The sequence below is a fragment of the Ursus arctos genome, unplaced genomic scaffold (assembly GCF_023065955.2).
Source record: "Ursus arctos isolate Adak ecotype North America unplaced genomic scaffold, UrsArc2.0 scaffold_9, whole genome shotgun sequence".
Lineage (NCBI taxonomy): Eukaryota > Metazoa > Chordata > Mammalia > Carnivora > Ursidae > Ursus > Ursus arctos.
Genome location: NW_026623111.1, coordinates 10,100,711 through 10,127,496, shown reverse-complemented (window position 1 = coordinate 10,127,496; position 26,786 = coordinate 10,100,711).

The window sequence follows — 26,786 nt, the reverse complement described above, 5'->3', positions numbered from 1 at the left end:
TGCAAATATATTGTTAAGAATGTTCAACTCAAAATTAGAAGCTAATGTTGACCTCTGTGCTACATTTTCTTCTTCACAGATGGATATCTCTGCCTTGCAGAGGCAACAACAGTGTCCTGGAGTTCGCTTTGGATTTTTAAAATATTGTGTCCTTGTCTTGTATTGAGCTGTAATAGAAAAATCATCTAATCTCAATGGGAAGTGAGAAAAAGCTTTGATAAACTATGGCCCCCTGTGCCCCAGAAAAAGCCCGGGGCCCCGTTTGAATTCTATCCTGGTGTCTCACTTGGACAAACAGCTTTAATTCTTGGTTTCCTGGTTTCTTCATCTTTAAAATGTAAGTCATAATCTGACCTCTTCGTATTTATCAAATGAGACCGTCCTAGACAATGTCTCATTTTGAAATCAGCCTTTTAAATGAAGGAAGTTACAGCTTTCCAGATTAGTTAATGGCATAAATACTTTTTCCTCTTTCTTCTGCTATCTCTGAGATTGTTTTTCATTTGCCATATAAGGAGTGGAGTTCTTTGAGCAACAAGCACAGCAGAAATAGCTGTTGTTCTAGCAATCAAGAAAGCAAACAGAAAAATAAGATATATGTTCACAGAAACCAAGGGACAATCAGCTCTTGATTATTGGAGACTTTAACCATTTTATAGGAAGTAAAAGTTGGGGACCCCAAATATATATGCAATCATATCAAGGAAGTCAAAATGATTCCATAAATATTTTCTATTTTGAGCCAAGCAGTATCTAGGTTCTAAGATAAGGCAAATATATACACAATTCTTAGAACCATGTCTTCCATATCTTGGTAGATGGCAAAAATTTCCCCAATTCTTCACCCATTGCTAAGTTCACTTTCTTTGCCATGTGGATCTTCAGTATCTTCCAACTGACTCAATTAAGTTCAAGAATTAGAGGTGATAAATGCATATGAGTGTCTGGTTTCTTGCAGATCATATATCTGTAACTTATGCATATACTGCTACTATAGGGTGGTATTTGTTTTCTGTAACTGCATAATAAACTACCACGAATTTAATGACTTGAGACAATACCCATTTATGAGCACATAGTTCTACAGAAACTCCCCATGGTATGGCTGGGTTCTCTGCTCAAGGTATTACAAGGATGAAATCAGTGGCTATCACGCTGAGTTCTCATCTGAAGGCTCTTGAGAAAATACACCTCCAAGCTCATTCTTGTTGGCAGAATTCAGTTCTTTCCAGTGGGACTAAGATCCTCATATCCTGGCTGGCTGTCAGCAAGGGCCCCCGCTCAACTTTCAGACTGCTTTAAGGTCCTTACCTGGTGGCCCCTTCTATCTCAACAATGAAGAATGTCACTCTTATTAAACCCCTTTCAAGCTTGGAATCTCTCTGACTTCAACTTCTGTGAGCAGTCCTACTTTTAAAGAGCTCATGTGATTAGGGCAGGCCCATCCAGATAATCTCTACATATTGAGGTCAACTATGCCATAAAATATAACCTAATTCTAAGAGTAAAATCTCTCCTAATCACAGTCTTGCGGATTAATGCAGAGCATATTAACACCAGGATCAGGAAATCCCGAGGGATATCTCAGAATTCTGCCTACTTGAGGTCGTAAGATTGATTCTACAGAAAAATCTTTAGAGAAATAAAGTGGAAGAGAAGGAAACCCAAGGAAAGCTTAAAGTTAATTTAACAATACATGACATTAAATCACTGAATTCTACTCCTGAAACCAACATTACACTGCATGTTAACTAACTAGAATTAAAAAAAAAAAATACATGACATTAACAGGCATCCCAAGGCAAATTTATTCCTTTTTCCTTTTTCTAGAAGGCTAAAGATTTCTAAGAATTTAGTGAGAATGGCACAAAAATTTTTTCTGGAGTGCTGGCAGTGTTTTAGATTTTGACCTGGATATAGCTGGTTGCATGTAGATGCTTGTCAAAATGCATAGAATCATATGCTTCATATCTGTGCACTTTACTGTGCAAAAATTATAATTCAATAAGAGAAAGACACCAAGGGAGCACATTGGAAGCACACCTTGAAAGAGGTCTCGTAAGTGACAGAGTAGCTCTAAATTATAGAAGATAGAGGATGCAACCCAAAACTGGAACCCAGAGGAAATAACCAAAGAAGATGTTCTGCCCCCGTAGTCGCTTGCTGGCATACACACTTTCAAGATCCACTTTGAGGAATCTACAGTTTTGACTTCTGATTAAATAGAGACCACGTGTATTTTTTATGGTATTTCCAATGACTTATTCAATCTCTCTCTCTGCTTCTCTTTAATTAATTTATTTATTTGAGAGTGAACAAAAGGGATCTCAGAGGCAGAGGGAGAAGCAGACTCACTGCTGAGTGGAGAGCCAGATGTGGAGCTTGATCCCAGGACGCTGAGATCATGACCTGAGCTGAAGGCAAATGCTTAACTGACTGAGCGCCCCTCAATGTCTCTTGAGATAACTCTTCAAGTAGAGTGCCTCTCACATATTGTCTATTGTATATTTCCGTTCGTTTCAGGAGAGCTCTGGACTTGTTAGAGAAGACAAGTTGCCTTATTCATCATTCCATACACTAAAATACCTAATGATAGCACTAAACCTACAATGACAAGGATGTTAACAGACACCAGCAACATTCCAGTGAGAAATTACTCTGGCAGAATTTTACTGCTAGAACTGCTATTTAATATTGCTCCTGAAACTGTCCTACTCACGTACATACCTCAAATGTGGCAATGTGGTCATGATGAGTGGTTAACACTCACGTGATCATTTTTCCTCTAAGACGGATTTCAAAATGGTTGAAAATAATAAAAGTTTCAAGGAGGTAAAGCCTCTGTGCCCTCTGATCAAGTGGGAGAAATTTCCTGATCTTCTCAGGTATTTATAAAAGAAGACCAGTCTCACACGGAAAATCTTAAAACTAGTGCAAATTTAGTAGGAATAAAGGAAACATAGGGAAGACTTCTGAGTCCTCTCCTAGTTCCTTAGTAATGTGAACCTTCTGTCCCATTGCTTATTTGGAAAGAAACCACTTTGTTTAGTTCTGGACAAGAGGCAACCAGAAAGAGCTCAGGAGAGGGTGGAGAAGGCTTGGAGAGGCTGGGTAACTTTTAGAACAGCTTCTGTGGATAAAGAGAAAGAGTCTCCAATTAAAAGGAGTAGGTGGGAGAACCATGCTTCCAGTTTAAAATGGAAGTGATTAATGGAACCTTCCTTTCCCCAGGCCTCACCTGCTTCCAGGTCCAAAAGGGTGTTGAAATGACAAATGAAATGGATCCCAACATTCATATGGCTGGAGCCCAGCCTTCCCCACCTTCTGTGCCATTTATACAGAACCGTCAGTCTCACATCTTCCCCTGGAAGAAGCCCTTTCCAGGTTCCCTCTTACCTTGTACCACCACCCCCATCATTCTGATTCTCCTACAGTGAGTTACCTAGTCATTGTGTTAATACTATTTCCTTCAGCTGTTTAATATTGCTCAACAACAACAACAACAACAACAACAACAACAACAACAACAAAAGATACACATGGTTAATGCCAGTATATGATCATAGATTTGAAAATGTGACTGATGGTACAAAACACTGTCAGGCAAAAATCAAATAAGTAAAACAAACAAGCAGAAAATCCCACAAGGGGCTTGTCTGAAGTCCAAGATTAACTCTGTCCCTCTGGTATGCCATTTATCTTCAAAATAGCTTTGAGGTCTAAAACTGTTAAAAGGCCTGATCTTATCTTTCTCTATTTCTTTTTCCTATTTTTTTCTTTTTTCATTTTCCATCATCTTGCCCCTTAAGAACTTAAGAGGAACGGTGAAAAGACAAGCTGTGATTTACGGAATATAAATCTTTTTCTTCAGTGCACGCGTCAGAATACTGAAAAATAAGATGCTCACTAATGACCTGGATGAAATTGAGATTCTTAAATCAACTATTAAACCAAGAATTTAATTTAGGTCTTTTGACCACCTTAACCCAGAAATGCAGGAATGCACCACTTTATAGCTGAAAGCAGATGGCTTGTGTGTTTTGATGGAGCTGGATGGAAATACTGGTCGCAACTCTACCTGCAGGTATTAAACTGGGTAAATTAGTTATACTCTCTGAGCTTCAGTTTCCTCATCTCTAAATTAAGAATAATAGCACTTATTTCATAAGGACTTGTGAGTCTTAAATGTAGATGAAGATTTTTGAATAGCTGTGTCTTTCCACTATAGAAAGTTGGGATCACTTGAGCTTTAGGGAAAAAGCACAGGTATGTTGGTTAAAGTGTCCCTCAAACTTCCCTAAACATGGAACTGTTGTGGGAAACTGTGTTCGGTTCTCCCCCCGATCCTCTGAGACATCACGTGAAGCACATCTCAGAACTACCTTACCAGAGGGTGGGAAGGCTGGAACATTTATCCATTCGTTTCCATCCCCCATCAGTTGACATTTGCTTCCTGGAACATTCACAGGGTTATGCACTTCTGGGTTGTGCCCTCTTGTTCACAGAAGAACACCATCATCAGAAAAGAGAAAAAAATGGGCACTTGAGGTGGTTGCTGAAAGCATGCTGCACATTTTTTTTTAATTGAAGTATAATTAACATACAATGTTATGTTAATTTCAGGTGTACAACATAGTGATTCAACAATTCTATGCATTACTCATTGATCACCATAAGTGTAGTCACTATCTGTTACCATACAACAGTATTACAAAATCATTGACTATATTCTCTGTGCCGTACTGTTTTGTTCATTGTTCTGTCCTTACTGCCTAGAACATTATCTGGAATTTAGTAGGTGCTTGAATAAAATTTATTGAGTTAAGTTAATCATATTTAGTTTAGTTGGGATTTGTCTGCAGGTTTTCTGACTTTCAACCTAGCATAATACTACCTTGCCGTATAGTAAATGCTACTGATAGTCTGCTCAATATACCCTTAGCCCACCTGAGTTTACAAATCAAAACAGCTGACATGTAAAAGATGATAAAGTCCTCAGTGACAAAAGGGTTAGGGTTGGGGTTAGAGTTAGGGTTAGGTAGGGTTAGGGTTAGACAGAGGGTGAGACCCTGGGATGAGACTAAAGACTTCTTCTAATTATATCCATCAACTGTACTTAGGCCAGGACATTGGCAGAGTCTACCAGCTTCTGATGGAACTCAGCAAGCTAAGGATAGACCAAGCCAAGCACCAGAGGCCTCCCACGACTGACATAGAGCCAGTTACTTGGACGTCCCCAAGTTCTACCTTATACACCTACCTGCTTCAAATCTGAAGAGAGAGGGGGAGAACACTGTAGGAGTAAGACCATCATCTTACCCTTTGCCTAGCCCTTAAATCCATAATCTAACAGGCCATGATGGAGAAGAAAGCTTTAAACTAAACATGACAATAAGAGTTGGGCTGACTTTTAATAAGATTACTGAAAAATGGCCATAAAATTATACAAATACCAAAATGACCTCAAGATATACAAAGAAGAATTTAATATAATACAGTGAAATCAGTGGCTGGAAATATAGAATGCCATTACATGTTTACATGTAACGGCTGTGGACTGACTTGTGTCTCTCCAAAATTAGTAGGTTGAAGATGCAGATTGGCGATGGGACCTTTGGGAAACAAGCAGATTTACATGAGGTCATGAGGGTGGGGTCTTCATGAAGGTATCAGTGTTCTCGTAAGAAGAGACACAAGAAAGTCTGTTCTCTCTCGCTTGCTCTCTCCTTGTTATGTGAGGACCCAGATAGAAAATGGCTGTCTCCGGGGCGCCTGGGTAGCGCAGTCGCTAAAGCGTCTGCCTTTGGCTCAGGGCGTGATCCTGGCGTTCCGGGATCGAGTCCCACATCAGGCTCCTCCGCTGGGAGCCTGCTTCTTCCTCTCCCGCTCCCCCTGCTGTGTTCCTTCTCTCACTGGCTGTCTCTCTGTCACATAAATAAATAAAAATCTTAAAAAAATAAATAAATAAAGAGTAAACATTAAAAAAAAAAAAAAAGAAAGAAAGAAAATGGCTGTCTCCAAGCCAGGAGATATCAGCCATGCTGGTATCTTGATCTTGGACTTCTAGCCTCCATAAATGAGCGAAAACAAATAGCTGTTGTTTAAGTCACCCAGCCTGAGGTATTTTGTAATGATGACCCAAGCTAAGACAGTATCTAAATATAAATTTCAATAAACCCCTTACACCCACAGCAAGAATCCTGAGTAGTCATTTTGAGCTCTAGTAGTAGCTCTCACACCAGAACCTTCTTCTAACAAGCCTCTTTCTTTCTCAAAAGTGGTCTTTAAATACCATCTTCTCACTGAATTAAATCCTAACTCTTCCTCTCTTGTATTCCCAATAGGACGCCAACCCATCTCTTCAGCTTTATTCATATTCTCTTCTGGGCATGCTCCAAGCTCCACTTGCCTCCTCCCAATCTGTGCTTCCCAATCTCCATGTGTATTACTTTGCTAGAGCTGACATTAAAAACTAAAGCAAACTGGATAGCCAAAACAACAGAAATGTGTGGTCTCAGATCTGGAGGCCAGAGGTTCATATAGTCAAGGTGTCAACAGGATCGTTTCCTTCTGATGGCTGTGAGGGAGACATCTGTCACAGGTCTCTCTACCTGGCCTGCAGATGGCCAACTTCTTCTTGTGTCTCCTCACATCATCTTCTCTCTCTATCTCTGTGTGCAAATGTCACCTTTTTCTAAGTCAGCAGTCGTGTTGGATTAGGGCCCATACCAATGACCTCATTTTAACTCGATTACCTCTGAAAAGACTCCATCTCCACATAAGGTCACATTCTAAGGTACTGGGGTTAGGACTTCAACATATGTATTTATGGAGGTGGAGGGGGACAGAGTTTAAGCCAAAACACTATTTTTACTTGCTTACTCTTCACTGCTCCCCAAACTTATTTTCTGTTTTCCTTTCATGGCTTTGAAATTGTATCAGGTGTTCAATGCAAACTTCTTCATAAAGCCTGTTTTCTCCTGATCTCCCCTGCCTCCCAACTAAATACACTCTATTTCTTCAAGTATCCATTATACTTAGCTTTTATTTTTCTCATGACATTTACCTCCTACTTCACATCACACACCATGTGTACTTTTTTCCTTCTGCTAATAGATAGTGGAGAGCCTAATGGATGGTTTAACTCTAACCCCATGCAGTGCCAAATGCATGTCTTAATATTTGGGAATTGATAGGGGAATATTTGTGTACATGGCTATTCATTTGAGCAAACAATCAGAACAACCAGTCTGGACTGCGATGGTTATAATTCACTTGTATCTGCATCTTTAGTACTGGGCACAATGCCTGGCACAGAAGCATGACTTATTAAAGGGAGTGAATGATTTTTCTAAAATAGTATGTGCCATGGAGATGGGAGGGAAGCAGCTAATGGAAAAGGTCAACAAAGCTAAATGCTTGCTACATAAGGCCTGCCAGCATCTCATTGCCACGTCCCTCTGGACTGTAGATGTGGACTGTCAGTCTTGGATTAAATGAGCTCCTTTCAGAAAAGGCATCCGCAGGGATCGCTTTGACTGACAGAACGTCACAGGAAGTGAGGAGTGTGCTTCTATAACAGGTTCTTATAAGTTTCACGTTGGCCCATATAGAGTGAAAGAATAAAATGACCAGGAAAAATGATTTCATAGCAGGATATCTTGACCTGTCTATAAGAAGCCCACTGGGGAAAATGGCATCAATGAAGAGAACGGTGAAGAGAAATGGACTTCATTAACCATAGTGGTTGTGACCAGTCACAGGGGATAAAGCAAGGAGGACAGGATTCCTGTTTGCTGGGCCTAGTGTACGTCCTTGCATCTGCACATCACTTCGCACTCCCTTCGTGGTTCCAGACGGGGCCGCAGTGGTTAGGTGGTAGTGGGAGCTGAGATGCAGGGGGGCTGAGCTGTGTTCTCATATAGGCTTTATTATTATTATTTTGCTGTGAAAGGCCAGCAGACTGGGAGACAGCTGCCATTGAAAAAAACCTTTTATACTGACAGATTCCCAAAAGGAGAGGGCATGCCTGGGGGAGCACTAAATTTGGTCAGGAGGCAGCAGAGAGGGGAAATTATATCAAGAGTCTTTACTGTGGTTTCTGTGGAAAGGAACAGGGAAGGCAGGCCCAACAGGTTTAGGATTAGGACTGGTCAGTTTGGATCATTTCAGCGGGCTGTGGGGGCTTAGGTATTGTCCCTGGTTGTCTGGTATCTGGCCCTGGAGTGATTTGACAGGTGATAGGGAGACCCTGGTAAAGGAGGTGCCTGGGGTGTAGACTCTAGACTGGTTGGCTTGCATTTGTAAAAGCTCAGTGGGTGAGCATTTGCTCTCCCTAGGAATTGGCTAGCCCGGAGAGGGGCAGTCCTTCCAGAGTCAGCAAGGTCTCAGATGTCAAAGCCTCAGAATACAGAAAATAAAAACAAAATAGAAGCAGTCAGGCATTGAGCCACCTTCACCCTTTCAAATACAGCATCTAAAATATGAATTCCATTGACCTGCATTGTTTCCCTTAATTCCCATAATGACCTTTCCTGACAGGTTTTCATTTTCCCATCTGACAAATGAGAAATACAAGGCTTACAGAGCTTTTTCCAAGTTCAGACAGTCAAAATAGTAAACAAAGTGCTTTACTTCAAGTGTAAAGATCATTTTGTTTTCCACCTTACAGTATTATGGTCACTCGGTTTGCTGACAGTTCTGAGGGGCTTTTCATATCAAATCTGTGTGAAAACATGTGTAACAAAGTCTTGGGAAGTATGACCTGGCCAACCATTAATGGCTACCTTAAGATCTCTATGCTATTAGGACCGAGGCTTCTAGAACCTGGGTCAGTGGTCCTACATCTGTTTTGTTTGTTTGTTTGTTTTTAATTCCAACCTCAAAGACTTTAAATACTTACCTTTTAATGATCTTGGACATAATCAATACTTCCTTCATTCCCACCACCCTTTGGCCACTGAATCAACCATTACATTCAGACACCCAGCAGCTTCCATGCTTCCCTAGGCTTTGGTTTTACTTCCATCATTAGTCATTACAAAGGTGAGTTCCAGCAATCTTGCAGATGAGGTTGGCTTTCTCTCCAACCTCACCTCTTACAAGGATCAAATATTGACAAGGTGAGGCAAAGGAAACACTTGGAGTTCTCTGAATGGCCCTGGAGTTACACAGATCTGAGAGTATACATTTTCTCTTTATCCACCATTTCCAGAGAGGGGACACAGAGCTTTCAAACAAACTGTAAGAAATTTTAGGATGAATTTCTGTGCTTCGCAGCCCAAGCCATTACCTTTCTCAAACTGTTCAGCATCGTTATTTGTAAAATCTAAAAAGGTGTCACAAACACAGAAAAGAGGCAAGGTAGGATGACAAATGGAAGGGCTTTCAGGTGCCTCCAGATATAACACTTCACACTGTTTGGAAATTTTAATTTCTTTAAGGGAAGACCACCGTGTCTCAACTTTACGCAAGTGTTATACGACCACAGGACACTCGGTTTAAAGAGACATCAAAGTCAGGGAGACTGCAGATAATATTGGTAAAGAGCAAAGACTTTAGGTGCAGAGATTTCTAGGCTCTAGTCCAAACTCTTATTACGCTTTCTAGCCACTGACCTCAGGCAAGTTTTATCAGTGAGGCTCAGTTGACGCAGCTGTCAAATGGGAATCATACTTTCCAGGGCTGATGTGAGAATTAAGTGAATGTATGAATGTAAGGAGCTTAGTTCACTGCCTGGGATAAATCAAGACCTCAATAAAATTGAAGCTGGTGATTGACCGGGGGTCAATAAGAATTATTTTTGTTTCTTGATTTTTTTTATGTATTGTTTTGTTTCTAAAGAGTCCCACCATTATTCAGAATTATCATGAATTTTAGAGCTGGAAGAATCTTCTTTGGTTCAGCCTCATCATGCAACACAAATGTGAACTAGGGTGCATGACCCAAAGTTCCTTTAGTTTCCATTGAGATACTATCGCTAAAACAAAGATGCAGATGTTGGTTTGGTAAAGACAAATTTTTGACAGGGCACAAAGTCTAAAAGCTGATCTGTCCTTAAGCTAATACTTTAGAATACACAAGTACAGATACTTAAAAGTAGCAAAACTCTGAATAGTGTCATAGCCATCTACCTCACATTTTACTTAGAGAAATGTTCTTCCGTTAAGTAAGATGATATTATTATCTTAACATGCTGTTGCAGTTATGGTATATATGGTAACAACATATATGGTAACATATATCGTAACAACACTGTATTTGTCATTTTTAGAGAAAAATATTTCATTCATTCTCAGGGTAGCTCTGCTGGGTCTGCAAGGTCTTGGCATAACGACTCTGTAATGTTTGCAGGTGGAAGGATTCTTTGTACTGGCTCTGTAATTGGCAAGACACTGAAGAGAAATACCTTCATGGTTGGTCAGTGAATCTCTTCCATACTAGTGCTTTTGAAATTTGAAATTGTGCAAGTTTTTCTCCGGGCCAACACCCACATTGGTCTCTTTCTATATTTTCCATTCAAACTATACAATAAGTAAGACACCAGATTTTCTGCAGTCTAAGAAAGTATTTAATGGTGTTGCATAGGAAGGACAATGAAACCCGTGTTTCAGTGTGGACTCCAATGAAGATATGAGGCTTTCTCAAAATAGACTCAAAACTTCCAAAGCTAGAGCATTGAATAAACAAGAGAGGTACTATTTTCAGAAGAGTAAGTAAAACAAAAGCCACGTGTTTACTGGGGACAATTGGGAGAGGGGTGGTTGGAAAACAATGTTTCTATAGTAGAACAACTGGGGTATTGTGCACAGAAATTATAAGGATGAGTGTCCTAATATAAGAAATGCACAGAACAAAGCTGAAACTTTCCCCCTTCTCCCAACAAGAGAACATGACAGCACAAAGAAAACATCTTGATAAAGGGTTTTTGGCAGTTTCTAATGAAGAACTAGACATTTCTATTGGTTAATATTTATATATTGATTACATATTGATTACTAACTAATCACATAGCAAAAGTTGTAACATTTTCATTCCAAAGTACATATGTTTTCTACTAAAGCCTTCATATTGGATCTTCATAAGTCCTAAGGCAAAGAGCTCAGGCTTTCATTATCAACAATTATCTAAAGTGAGTAGCTCTCTGAATTAATCTTTAATATTCAGTCCCAAATGAATAAAGGCATATAAATAGCCCAAATAGCCAATCTAGTCACCTAGCCTGTGGTGTGTGTGTGTGTGTGTGTGTGTGTGTATCTCACATCTCAAAAACTGCTTCACTCTAATTTGATGGAAAACCATGGCAGAGGTGCTGCAAGCAGAGAGAACAGCACATGAAGGATCTGGGGAGGGATTTCACTGTCTGGATGCAGAGTGTGTGCGAGCAGGTGGGTCAGGACTGGTCAAACTAGAGATGAAGTCAAGCCACAGAAGCGTCTCACGAGCCATCCCATATCACGATGACCAGAAGAATCTCTGATTCTAACTGTCCTTTTATCACGCCCACCTACAGCATTCCCAATCTCTCATGGAATCTCCCTTGACTCCAGGCTAGGTCTTTAGTTTTTCTCTACAAATCACCCAAGGATGTCATGCTCAACCTTCCTCCTAATCCCAGGGACCCACAAGTCACCCTTCACATGCTGCAGGAGCAGTATCCTGAGCAGTACCCTGTGGGGCAGGGGCAGGAAGATGTGCTCAAGTTTTGTTAAATGAATAGGTACCGTATCAATGAATAAATAATATCAACTATGCTTTGAAGTCATCACAGTAGGTCTTGTTGCTAAAATGTCTCCTGTCATCCTAAACACACACCTTAGCTAATCCAAGAGTTTTCAACCTCAATTTTAACATTATGGATCAAATGATCCTTTGTTGTGAAGGCTGCCCTGAATATCGTAGGACATGTACAAGCATTTCTGGCTTCTACTCACTAGGTCACTAGCACCCCGCTCTTCGAATTGTGAAAATCAAAAATGTCTCCTGACGTTGCTAAATATTCCCTCTGGGTCAAAATCACCCGCGGTTGAGAATCATGGACTTAATTCCATATTTTGGCTAGTGTATTTTTTTTTATAATTTTTATTTTGTTAAATTAGTCACCATACAGTACATCCCCAGTTTTTGATGCAATGTTCCATGATTCATTATTTGCATATAACACCCAGTGCACCATGCAATATGTGCCCTCCTTAATACCCATCACCGGCCTAGCCCAATCCCCCACCCGCCTCCCCTCTGAAGCCCTCAGTTTGTTTCCCAGAGTCCATAGTGTATTTTATATATACTGATGGTTTCTTCTTACAAATGGGATAGATTTTTATAGAGCCTCTAATATTTTTCCGTAGTCATAGGTGATATTAATTAAATACTATTTTCCAGGCACACTATGAAGGCATTTCTGCTGTGAACACCATTTTACAGAGAAGAGAAGAAATGTAGGGTCATGGAGGTTAAACACCTTCCCTATGGAGTGGGTCCGGAATTTGAATCCAAGCCACCTGACTTCAAAGTCAATCTTCTAGCCCCTCTGAAACATTATCTCCCAGGCAAGGAAAAGCTTAGCCTCCTAGAATATAGCTGTGTAAGGATGGGGAATAGCAGGCAGATCAGACAGTGCATCAACCTATTAAAACCTAGTCTACCACACTCACTTTCCAAAACAGAATCCTCAGGATAGTAAATGATTTGCCTACTTGAATATCGAGTGCTAAGATAAAAGGACTGGAGGTCAACCCAGAGACTCATATGAGGAAATGGCTTCTTTGACAGCTAATCCAAACCAGGCTATGCTGTTTCCATTCTTTCTAGAGGGTTCTGCATGTCCATCATCATAACACATCACATATTATATCGCCAACGTTTCCTGCCTTAAATGCCCGTTCTATTAGACTGGGAACTTCTTCAGAGCAAAAACAGTTTCACTCACCTTTTTTGCAAAGAGCATTTTCCCGTTCACATAGTAAGAACTCAATAAAGCTGACTGATTGGATGGATGGATGGATGGATGGATGGACAGAAGGACAATGAATCCTAGATATAGGAAGAACTGTAAACATGCAGGATGGGAGCTACAAGTGACTCCTGGAAGCCCAGGTACAAATGAAGGCCTGTCAAGTTAACCACTTACAGAAAGTGTTTTCTATTATCCAGACAGGAAGCCGCTGGGAGCAAAGTACATAGATTCAATGCAGCAAATAAAGTAAGAAAAATTGGCCCTGAATCAATAAAAATTGTCCGTCCTCTCTTTTCAGTTTTATAATCCAGGCCGTGGCTGACCCAAACCACCCAACTCAATTCCACCCCCATTTAGGACTATTACCTGCCTTGTTAAATATTCAGGGGCACAGCCCCTCCGGAAAGGACGCAAGCACTTTAGCACCGCAAATCGATCCACAGCGCCTCTGTGTGAGCAGCCTGCTAAAAGAGATTACAAAACACAGCTCCGGGTTTGACAAGTTTCCCAGACTTGGGGTTTGGTAGCTGGAGACAATCAGGCGGGCTTCTCTGTCCCCACCACCCACAGTGCTGGACATGGAGCATTGCTTCTCTATTCCCAGGGTGAATTACTGACTTGGAAGATTTCCCAATGCAACCTTCTTTTCACAACTTCCATTTTGTCTCCAAAGATGATCTTCAGAATCCTATTTTGTCAGAGACTCTGGGATACAGAGTTACACTCAGATTCGATGAAGCAGCTAAAGCCCAAGCAGGGGAAATGACCTGCCCGAGATCCCTGGGGGAGTTAGCTGCAGAACTAGGATGAGCTTCGGAAAGGTTGATGGACTGAACGCACTGGTTAGACTAAAGAAATAATGGGTTGGAACCCCCATGGATCCAAAGGAAACTCCCTAGAGACACTGATCAAGTAGCTTGGAGCCAGGTTGGGGAAACTTTTCGTAGTTATTCAGGGTGATTGGAAAGGATGGAGCAGGCAGACAGGAGCAGAGCAAACAGCCTAGCAGAAAATAGATAGACTGTAATATAGTATTATGTAGTCGGACGATCTTTCATAATTTATATGTGATATTATATGATATCTATTGTCTTGGTTGGCTTGGCTTGCAACAACAAAATACCATACACTGGGTGGCTTAAGCAGCAGAAATTTATTTTGTCAGGTACGGGAGGCTAAACGTCCGAGAATAGGGTGCCAGCATGGTCGGGTTCTAGTGAGAGCTCTCTTTCTGGCTTGTGGACGGCGGCCTTCTCATTGTGTCCTCACAGTGGAAAGAGATGTCTGTCATTTCTTCTTGTAAGCCCACTAATCCCATCACGGGGAAACCACTTCAGGACCTTATCTATATCTAATTATCTCCCAAAGGCCCTATCTTCACATGCTCTCACACTGGAAGGAAGGGCTTCAACATCCGAAGGGGGGCACAATTCAGTCCATACATATAACCAAATATGGTATATGACCTGTTACCATACGATATAAAAATACAGGCTAAGAACTGAAAGAGGAAGGAAAAGACCAGAGAAAGTTTCTTGCAGGTAGTAACATCTAAAGCCAAGTGTATTGTCAAGGTCAAAGGGAAAACACAGGGCCAGAGACCACAGACTGAGGCAAAAGGCCCTGAGCGAATCAAGGAGTGGCTCAGCAGGCAAGAACAAAGGCAGGGAAGTCCAGCTGCTGACTCAGGCTACGGAGCCAGATAGACTTCAGGCACCATCAGCTATGACCATGCACACTTCATTCAAACCTTCTGAGTCTTATCTCCACGATTATAAACCGTGGAGGACAAAAATAGCTAACGTCCCAAGTCCTTGTGCAAGTTGGCATGAGGTAATCTTCTTCAAGAGCTTAGCCCTGAAACCGGCATATTGTGACTAATAAATGGGAATTATGATTATTGAAATACTGAAAATATTCCATAAGCACAGCCTGTTGGCTCTGCCTTCAGGATGCATCTTGCATCCGAACAACCTTTGTGGCCTTGGCCGACTGCTTAAAAACTCTCTCTGCCTCAGTTTTCTCATCTGTAAAATGGATACATTATTAGTGTCTACGTCTCAGAACTGTTGGAAGTACTTATGAATTAACACACATGTAAAGACTTGAAAAGATGCCTAGACGACAGCGCATGGTGAGTGCTACGTAAGTGGTTCTTCCCGTTGTCCTCTTTTGTCTGCATTGCTGGGGTAGCAGGCTCCTATTTGCTCTCTCTGCTTCCACCCCTTCTCCTTGCATCTCTTCACACAGCAGCCAGAGTAAGGCATTCAATCAATAAAGCATGGTAGCCTCCAATGTGTTACCATCTTACTCAGCAAAAGCAAAGGCTTCACACTGGCCTGGACCCCCTTGTCTCTCAGACCTTATCTCTCACTGCCCTGCTCACTCACGCTGCCTCTACCTCCCCAGCATGATGTGCTGTTCCTCTGACATAGCAGGTCAGTGTGTTTTTACTTGCGGTTCTCTCTGCCCGAGAATTCTTGCCCAGGTATGTTCACAAACTATCCATTCAACTCCATGCAGGGCTCTGTTTAAATATCTCATTAGCAGGAAGACCTTCCCTAAGGTCTTCCCAGTGGACCTGAGTAGCAAATGCCGCCCAGCACGTCCTATCACCTGACCCTTCTTTATTTTCCTTATCATCTGACATATTATGAATTTATACTAGTAATTGCTTATTGTCAACTGTCCCAATAGAAAGTGAGCTCCATAAGGACAGGGACTTGGCTTGCTTACTGGAAGCAAGAAATGGGCTAGACACATGGAAGGGGCTTAATGAATGTTTTCGGTGATAAAGGAGTGTAAGAGTTATGGCCAGGTGTCCTCTCTGATTGAACACTGGCCGTACGGGGCAGGGGTGGCCCCCCTGGCTGCGAGGCACACAGACTGCAGTCCTGAATGAAAGACTCAGGGGCCTTGAGCCCCTGATTGCCTGTCTAGTGTCTTTTCCAGGAGCAACCTGGAAAATCTGCCTGGATAGTTTTCAGTGGCAGAAGGCAAGCAATCTTCATTATTTAGCAATTCTAAGCATTACCTTAATGACCTGGTAAATCATCCCGAAAATCTGAAGGTCTCTAAAATATGGTGATTCTGAGAAACTGCTGACTCAAGCAGCCTCACCGGGATGCAGTTAGTGATCAGTTCGGATGGGCTTTTTGCAGGTACTGTGATGTTCTTCTTAGGTAAGGGTGCAAGGGAATGAGGTATAGTTCTCCTGCCTTTTTTCTCCGTTTTTCTTTCTTTCTTTTTTCTCCTCCTTTCTGTGCAGCTGAGTATAATCTGCTCACAGTCCAGGCTGTGCTGTAAATCCTGCAGTGTGTGTGTGTGTGTGTGTGTGTGTGTGTGTGTGACGGTAGCATCTGGGGCATTATTTTAACCGGAAACTTCAGTGAGGTGGGGTCATAAAGCTATGTTGATATTCATGTCAACTATCACTGGAGCCACTTCTCTAAACAAGTTGGCTTCCCACAGTTTTTCTTCCTTCCTTCCTTTCTGGCCACACTCAAGATGAAATTGAAGACGAGCACTTATTTCATAGTGAGTGTGGCCACCATCCAAGCTGACCCTGTGCGGCACCACCCTTAGATCTAGGCGACAAGGCCTCCATCCTGGGCCCGAGGCTCTAGAGGGACCTTGTATCACACACACATTAGAAAATGCACTTATTGAAGCATCACCCCTGCTTGTTGCAGCTGTCAGCTCTGGGGAAGCATGATCCCTAAGCCTGAACCTACACTCCTGTGAGTGTTCAAGCCCCCAGGAAATGTGTCTCTACATCCCTTGCCCCAGGTGCTCAAAACAAAAGTAAAGTGCATTCAAATACCATGGAGGTGGGCACCTGGGTGGCTCAGTCAGTAAAGCATCAGCCTCCAGCTCAGGTCATGATCCCAGGGCCCTGGGAGCAAGTCCTGCATCAGACTCCCTGCTCATCAGGGAGTCTGCTTCCCCCTCTCCCCTTCCCCCCGCTCCTGCTTTCTCTGTCTCTCTCTCTCTCTCAAATACATCAATAAAACCTTTTGAAAAAATAGCATGGAGGTTTGCAGGTGGGCTGATGCCAACGTCAGAGATAGAGGCTGTCAGATTTGAGCAACGGGAACAACTTAGGCAACAGAGCAGAGAAATTGATAATTTTGTGAAATCTTTCCTTGCAAGTAGTACAAATGCAATAGGCTTGGGCATGGCAAAGTAGTGCAAAACATCCATTTTCTTGCTTTGGGTTCATATTCCATCTCACGGTTCCAGAGGTAGAAATGAGCTGGCGAGGTGTTCACGTCAGTTCCCCAGGAAAGCTAAGGAACATTTTGCTACCATTGAACAATTCATCTTGCTCTGGGAGTTTCGTATGTTTGTATCGTGGGCATAATGGGCATGCAGTGTGATGCCGATTCTTTCCATGGGTAACTAGATGGACATTATGTACTAGAATCATAAATAGTATTACTGCTAAAAAAATGAATAAGATTTAATTAAATTTGCGAACAATCAAATAAAATGTTTCCACTTTATTTAGATAATTTAAATGCAAGTTTTGATGTTTTATGTAATTATAATTTGAATTTTTAAATCTTAAGTTATTTGGCATATTTCAGAAGAAAAGTGAAAAATAAACAAAAATAATTTTCATCTTTTGATTTTTTGCATTTACTTTACATTTTTGATGAACATCTATTAAAATTTTGTAGGCTTTGAATCCAATTATATTTTATTTCCCAGTACTTTAAATCATTTAGAATGAGTGCAAATTCAGATGGTAATAGAATCCAAAAGGATGGAAACTTAGCTCAGAGAAGGAAAAAGCTAAAAGGAAAAGAAAAAAGAAAAATTTTTCAGAAAGGGAGACTGCTTAGAACTAGAAATAATAAAAGTGAATACATTTCATGTGATAGGAATCACATAGAATTAGTGACTATTGCATTACAAATTCTCCATGTAAAGATTTAATTATTAATGAAAATAATGAAAAATGAGCAAGGAAATTACTGTCATCAAATCTACAACCTGAACAAGTCAGATGAAATCAAAGCAATGTTGTGATCTTTACTAAATTAAAACATAATTCCTGAACAAAGAGAGAAGGTGTGGGCCTCCATTTTACCATTGCTATGGGTCAACCTTCCCCAAGATTCACTGCAAGATAGGATGCTGCAGCCTCAACCTACCTGCCTTCCGGTCCCTAAATACAAGACCGTCAAACCTTCCTTTATCATTAGGGGGGGGGGGGGGGGCAGCACACGGTCAGAATAACAAAAATGGGGGAGCCACAGATGTTTAGGCCAAGTGCCAGCTTTTGATGGTCAATTCTCATAGTAAGAGAGAAAACAGAACTCACTTTGAGCTTCTTCCCTTCCATTTTACTCATTTATTTTTAAGTCACACGTGTGGTGAGCACATGTTATGTAGAAGGCCTTTGCCAAGTGCTCTTTATGCTCTATCTTATTTCATGTTCAAACAACATTATGGAAGAGTTAATGTTACTTTCTTCATTCAAAGATGAGGAAGCAGGGAAGTCAGTGCCAGACCCAAGGTGATCTGTAAAGCAAGGGAGATGCTGGAATTTGAGCCCAGGTAGTCTGGCTCAAGATCCCATAAATAATCTATGCTGTTTCCCCCTTAAATTAAACTACCTTGGGATTGAGGGTGGAAGAGTGTGTGGTTCCTCTATCCCTTCTGGATTATGCTTTAGCAAAAGGCCATGTGGACTCCTCCCCAAAGATCTTTCACTATAAAAAATAACATCAGTGTGTCTTCTCTTCCCATAGTATGTCAACTACTGGAAGCACAGACTACATCTTATTCATCTTTGTATCCCCTGTGTCTACAGTAGAGCTTATATGTTTTAAGCTTCTGATAAATGAATGAATGAAGACAGTGCAATGAGTGACCCTTATCTCAAGTGAATAGTTGCACTTAAATATCTCCAGAGCATATGATGTCTGCTTGGGAGACACACAATCTTCCTCTCACTGTGTTCCTGCCATGCCCCAAGTACAGGCATGAGCCCTTTTGCAAGTATCAAGTAGAAGCATCCTGCCTTCTCTCTGCCTTTCACTCTGTCCTCCCTATTGGATTAGAAGGGATTTGTCTTACTGCCAAGATTGGGATTGAGGACCAAGAATGCCTGGTGTACCCCTCTGGACTCTCTTTTTGCCTCATGTGCCCATAGAATAGAGGCCTCCTTTTCTCCACCCCTTCATCCATATGAGAAGTACACCTGATTAAGGAACCAGGGACACCCTCTAAAGGCAGATCAGGAGACTCACTTCTGTGCCCACTCTCAGCTTCTTTGAGGCACAGAGCTGAACAGATCATGACTTCCATGCAGGACGCTGGGCAGACATCTGGTCTACAAACCCTATTCTTTCCACATGTGGACCCTGCCTCTGAGATTTAGGAGAAAGGCGCCCAAGGCCAGAATTGAACAGCAGGTCCAAGCCACATTCTCCAGTCCATCTTAGCCAATAGTAAAGCTGATATTCTCATCCCTATTTAACTCCTTTGTATGCTGAAATTCCAAGAGGAAAGGTATTGAGCAAAATCCCTATCTTAAAAACATTCTTCTAAGCAGTAATGATAATTTTGGTCAAGTCTTACAGTTTTAGCTATAAAAACTGAGTGCAATAGATCCTACTCTTACTTACCCAGCCCACTTTTCAGAGAGGCCCTCCTTTATTCCTATAATAAGGTGGCCTCCCACTTCACTCCCATGACCTTTGCCCTTAGTACCCTAGAGAATACTCACCACAGTGAGTGTCACGCTGTGAATGTTACTTGGTTTCATAGGCTTTACAAACCTCACACTAAAAACTCCTCAGAAATAGGGAAATAAAGAGCCTGATTATCTTACTCTTCACTGTATTCCCTGTAGCTAGCTCAATGCCCAGCATTTAGAGAGCACTTAACAAATAAATATAAATAAATACTAATAAGTGAGGAAATTATAAGTTAATTTAATATGAAACTCTGGTGCCCTGGAACTTGAACTATCTTGTTAATGTTTAGAAGAATGATTTCAAAACACTTCAAGAATTTAATCTGACATTTTAAAATGTCGCTGTAGTGCACAAGCTGGTGAGAGGCTAGGGGCCAGACAGGGAAGTGGCTCAGGCTTGGGAGCGTGAGGGCTCAGAGGCTGCCTCCAGCTTGCAGCATGAACTCAAAAACACGAGCTCTCTAAGTGGCATTTTGCATTTCTTTTTTTTTTTTTTTAATGTTTTTTAATTATATTATGTTAGTCACCATACAGTACATCCCTGGTTTCTGATGTAAAGTTCGATGATTCATTAGTTGCGTATAACACCCAGTGCACCATGCAATACGTGCCCTCCTTACTACCCATCACCAGCCTATCCCATTCCCCCACCCCCCTCCCCTCTGAAGTCCTCAGTTTGTTTCTCAGAGTCCATAGTCTCTCATGCTTCATTCCCCCTTCCGTTTACCCCCCCTTTCTTTATCCCTTTCTTCCTCTACTGATCTTCCTAGTTCTTATGTTCCATAGATGAGAGAAACCATATGATAATTGTCTTTCTCTGCTTGACTTATTTCACTTAGCATTATCTCCTCCAGTGCCGTCCATGTTGCAGCAAATGTTGAGAAATCGTTCTTTTTGATAGCTGAGTAATATTCCATTGTATATATGGACCACAACTTCTTAATCCAGTCATCTGTTGAAGGGCATCTCGGCTCCTTCCACAATTTAGCTATTGTGGACAATGCTGCTATGAACATTGGGGTGCATATGGCCCTTCTCTTCACTACATCTGTATCTTTGGGGTAAATACCCAGTAGTGCAATGGCTGGGTCATAGGGTAGCTCAATTTTTAACTTTTTAAGGGACCTCCACACTGTTTTCCAGAGTGGCTGTACCAACTTGCATTCCCACCAACAGTGTAGGAGGGATACCTTTTCTCCACATCCTCTCCAGCAATTGTTGTTTCTTGCTTTGTCAATTTTTGCCATTCTAACTGGCGTAAGGTGATATCTTAGTGTGGTTTTGATTTGAATTTCCCTGATGGCTAATGATTTTGAACATTTTTTGATGTGTCTGTTAGCCATTTGTATGTCTTCTTTGGAGAAGTGTCTGTTCATATCTTCTGCCCATTTTATGATTTGTTTATTTGTTTCTCAAGTATTGAGTTTGAGAAGTTCTTTGTAGATCTTGGATACCAGTCTTTTATCTGTAGTATCATTTGCAAATATATTCTCCCATGGCATTTTGCATTTCAATGGCATTCTTGGATTTTCATAAAATTATACGATGCTTGATTAGGGAGAGAAAGCACAGAGAACCTAGTTTGTCTTTCATTCTATTGAGTGAAGAGTCTGAAACTTGAAGAGATGAGCTGTGCTTTTCAATCACACAACAGCAGCACCAGACCCAGAAAATGGCAGTCGTTGCCTATCAGGTCTATGTGTCTCCTTGCATTTTTTTTTTTCCTAAGAAGCAATCCTGTTTCTCATTAAACACTCTTTTGCCAGGATTCAGTAGGAACTGAGGATTAAATAAGACTCTGGAAGTCTACTCTCTAGTGGAGAAAGGAGATTAATCAATCAAAGACCGTAGATAAAATTGAAATGGTTATGGTGTGGTATGCTTGAGACCCAGGGTTAGGAGGCTGTGCACAAAAGCCTTCTAAATTGAGCCAAGGAGGAAGGATGTCAGGTTATTCGTTCTAGGGTGATTCATGACTTGTGTTTCTATGTTTGAGTCAGGATGCTGCGTGAGAATGGAGGCACAGGAGAACATTTAGGAGGGGTCAGTACAGAGAAAAGGGAGATCATGCAGAAAGAAGCCCTTCTCCCCATTTCCCAACTCACTTTCTTAATCTCTACTTCTAGTTCCTTCACACGCACACTTTTCTATAGTGCTGGCCTGCACATATGCTGGTCCCTCCACTAAAAAGCATTCCTACTTCCTCTCACATGATGGTTTCCTTGTTCTTCACTCTTGACCTTAAATGTAATTTCCACAGGAAGCTTGCTCTGCCTGCTCCCAGTCTCAAATAGCACCCCCTTTTATTTCTCTCATATGACAATACATTTTTATCCATGTTCTAAATGCAATTTTTGATGTTAGTTTCAATATGAGCTCCATCATCAGACTGTGAGCTCTGAGATCTGGGATCATGTCTGTTTTGTTCTGTACTGCACATGCTGTGCTTTACACAGTATTTGGCACATAATCAATCCTCACTAAGATATTTTGAATGAATGAATATATTATTATATTAATCATTTTTATCAATACCTTTCCTGAACATGTAATTTGAGTGAATGAATTCATTGTCAGCTGACATTCACTGAATGCCTACTATGTGCTGGACAATGTTCTAAGGATTTTACTAATTGTTACCTCAATTATTTCTCTTAGCTTCTTGAGGAGATAAATACTAAGGTAACCCTCATTTTATAGATAAGGAAATTAAAGCATAGAGATGGTAAGTAACTTGCTCAAGTTTGCATGGTGATAAGTAGCAGAGCTGGAATTCAATCGGGTGGTCTAACTGGAGAGTCAGTGCTCTTGGCTTAGATGCCAAGTGTTTCTCATGACTAAGTGAGTGAATCAATGAAAAAATAAATTATAAACAGCAAACTGTGTCCAAGAAGCTGCAGGAGCTTAGAATGACCGAGTACAGGGTGAGTGCTGGGCAGGATGTATGTAACGGGGCAGGGGACTGGAGGCAATGAGACTTGAAGCATGGAGGGCCTTGGGTACTAAGGAATGGGGTGCCCCCCTTTGTTGGCAGGTGCACTGATGAATCTGCAGCAAGATTTCATATTTAAAAGAGATCCCTGGCTTTTCTTTTAAAATGATAACTCAACCTCAGATCAGAATCAGGAATCCTAACTTCAACCCTTACACTGTATCTCCATCCCATTCCTCCATACCAGCTGCCTTCTCCAAGATGAGCCTGTCAGTGGACTGCCTACCTATTTGAGAACAGCCTTCCCACCTGCTGATGTTTCTCCATTCTTCTTTGGCTCTTTGGTTTACAGCCAATTGAGTGGCACTATAATTAAACCCCCTCCACAGCCCATGGGCCCAAATCCTCCTGATACATCCTAAGTTCTTGGTATTATCTGCCATGTAATTGGCACTTACTTAGTGGACTGTGAAGGCAGGGAGGTAAGTTGATCCATAGATAACAGTACACATGGTGTTAAGGAGGAAGAAGGAAGAGGAATGAAAAGACTAGTACAAGCTGTGAAGCTACTGCAATAGTCCAAGTTGAGTTTAAAATCCTCTTTCTACCATTGGTGCTTACAGGACAAGAAAGGGAAAAGATGCAAGATCAGATGCAACAGGACTTAGAGAATGATTAGAGAAAAGAAAGACAGTGCAAAAAATTAGAGGTCTTTAAAGTTTTGAGTCTGAAAGTCTGAAAAAATTTGTCATTTAAAGAATAGAAAAAGAAAGGGAATAGAAAGGCTGATGAGATTCCTCTGGACGTGTTGAGTTGGAGGCACTGAATAGGCACCCAGTGTACATGTCCAGCCAGAAGCCAGCAGAGAGGCCTATGGACTAGGAAAGACCATGGGAATGAAGACACAGCTGTGAGAGCCACTCCTGTTGATGTGGTCATTGAAAATGCAGCTTGAGAATGTGTAGAAATAGGAGAAACCCAAGGATAAGCGCCATAAAATAGCCACCACTGTATGAAGTACTTAATCTCCTATTAAGGGCACAGAGCATGGAGCCACAGAGACAAGCCGTGGCGGAGTTTGAATCGTGCCTGCAAAACTTTTTGGCTATGTGACTTGGGCAAGTTTCTTTATTTCTTACAGCTAAGCTTTCTCTTTAGTAAAATCAGGGTAGTAAGCTCTATCTCCTGGGGTCATTGTGAGAAGTCATTGAACAAGTGTGGGAAGGACCCAACACAGTGGACAGCCCATTGTGGTTGCCAGAAAACACCAGCACCCTTGCCCCACCTAAGGAACTATTACTGGTGCTTGAAAACCACTGCACTTGCCCGATGCACGTATTTCCTCTTATAATCCTTACTACAATAGCATATATAGGATTCATGCCTCCATCATTTGTTTGAAGAAATTTAGGTTCACAGGTAAGTAGCTAAACTCAAAAAAACTAATAATAAGCAGCCTCCAAATCTCAGCCTCTTGACACAGCAAAATTTTATTTCTTGTACAATTTACAGTCACCACTGGTTGGGCAGCATTTCTGGGTAACTGTTTTCCAGGGAGACACTCGGGGATTCAGGCTCCTTCCAGCATGTGACAGCCCCATCTTTAACACGTGTCCTATATGGTCATTTATGTAAGAGGAAGAGAGCAAGGAGGACCGTCAAGCCAGAAACTGATAGCTAGGACTGAAAGAAGCCCACACACAGTCTATTGGCAGAACCTAGTCTTATGTCCATCCCTAAACCAGTTTCAGTGAAAGCTTGGACATGTACTCGTCTTGCCCAGGAAAAGAAACGAGCAAGACTTTGCCCTGTCTCATAACTGGTGAAGGTGGGATGTGAAAGAAGCCCTAAATATGGAGGTTGGAGGAAAAAGAAAGACAGTAAAGGGAAAATTTGACAGGTGAAAAAATGACCTGATATAGTTTTCGTGTTCTGAAAGCCAAGGGAAGAGGAAGTCTCTCCATTTAAACAATACCTACTATGTGCCAGGCACTGTGCTGGCCCAGTGTTACCTTATGAAGACTCAGTATCTGGGTGAGGATATGGAAGAGTCTACTGGGTTTAGCAATGGTCCCTATAAGGGATTTGTTTCAGGAGAGATGGGTAAGGAGCAGAGAAGAAGGAGACAGATTTTTTTTTTTTTTTGTCAAGTTTTATCATTGCCAGAGGCTTGTTATATAGTCCTCTTGAGATTATTGTTGGAAACTTGACTCTCTATCTTTGAGGAAGAATTCCGTGAGACACTGAAGCCTTCTCAGGGAATAGCAGTGATTTAACCTCAGGGTGAGGAGACTGACAGAACTAAAAGTAGGCTATGGAGTGGGAGGAGCAAAGAAATTATGGAATGCATGCTTCATCTCTTTAAACATTTGTGTTTCTTCTCCCATTTGGTGAGTGGCCTTTGAAGGAAAAGAACAAACAACAACAACAACCAAAAAAAGGACAACCAAACAAAATAAAAACTCGAGAAACAAAACACACGCCTGGGAGCTGGGGCTGGTGGAATCTTTGATTGGAACTGTTCTGATATAGATGAATTGAGAGAAGCAATGTAGTCATTGGATCTTGCCAGAGTCTCAAAGCCCCCTGCCCTGCACCAGGCAGGACTTCAGAATCTCTAAAATAAACAACAGCAGGAAATCGATCAGTCCTGTGGGTTTCTCAGCACTTCCCATTGGTCGGTTTCAAACCCTCAGCCTCTGGTAGCACTGCCAGTTTCTACCTCATTGCCTTTTAACCTCACTCTCCCTTTTGAATTCATGTGAGATAATGATTCCTTCCATTTGTTTACCTGACTTCTGACTCAGCATGTCTATAGGATGCCACCCTTCAAAACCCCACCAAAGCCAACTACACACTGACGTGCTACACCCACATCAAACCTGGACTCCGAGATACTTTATTCCATATGTAACCCAGTACCCTTCTCCTAATCCACCTCACATGATCGGGGAAGCTCAGGCAGATGTGGCTCAAGAGAGACAGCAAGAGAAGGTTCTAGATGAGTATTCCTGGCTCTGCCCTGGGCTTCAGGGAAGAAATGAAGAGGCCTTATAGATTTCACGTTGTCCAACCCAACTTTCTTAAAGGGAAATAAATTAACTGGTTCATTCAAAGAACACACATATGTAGCAGAAACTTTGCCGACAGTGCAACACTGAGGAACACAATCCTGCCTGCAAGGAGCTCACAGTAGATAACAGGGAGATGGATGCCCGTGCACGTAATCGCAGCACGTTTGCAGGGCTGGAGACCACAGTGGGTGATGAGGTAGCCCAGACTCCCGCTCCAGCTCAGGGGAGAAAAGTCTTGAATGCAAAAGCACCAATGAAAAAAATGGAATCACCTCTGACATAATCTGAAATCTGAGGGGAAAACTGACAAGCAAACAAAACCATAACAGAGAGTGGCAAGTATCTGAGTAGCAATGCAGGAAGAGGAAATCCTAACAGCTAAAACTACAAGAAAGGAAAGATGTGCTGACTTCACACAGGAAATAGAGCCTGTGGAATGTCTTTCTGAAGGAAAAAGAAAAACGTATATGTGAGCTAAAGGCAATAACTCAGTATATAGAGCAATGCTGAAGATGCCACAGGGTATGGGGTCAGGAATGAGGCCCCAAATCTGCCCACCGGATCGTCACAATTTCTTCCAGGGAAAGCAATTGTCAGGAAGTGAGAGAAGTGGCAGCATAGAGTAATCACAAAGCCAGAAGACAATGAACGTGCGTAATCTTCGCTACCGCTAATGAAATGAAAGAGGCATTATATTCAGAATCAGCAGATATGATTCTGCCCCAAGCAGAGTCCAGGAATTTTGACAGCTTTCTGAGTTTCTTTATCTTCTTTTGGAAAACGAGGGAATTGGAAGGAAGGATTCTATGGTTCATCTTTCGGGGCCAATAAGCATACCCCTTTCCCCTCTTTGAAAGTTCCTGTAGGATGCAATTCTTCTATGAAAGCTCGCATCTAGAAACAAGTTATTTTTGATAATCTAGGAGACTCCAAATAACACATATGCATTTTAATCCAAGTGTCATGCCTAATCCAGAATCACCCCATCAGGCACGCCATTCATCCATTTAGATTGGATCAAAGACATTCTCGATTCCAAAATCCTATGGTCTATCAGAGAAACAAATTTGTTTTTGTTTATTCCATTGTAGTGATCATTTTCATCCTAATTTTTAA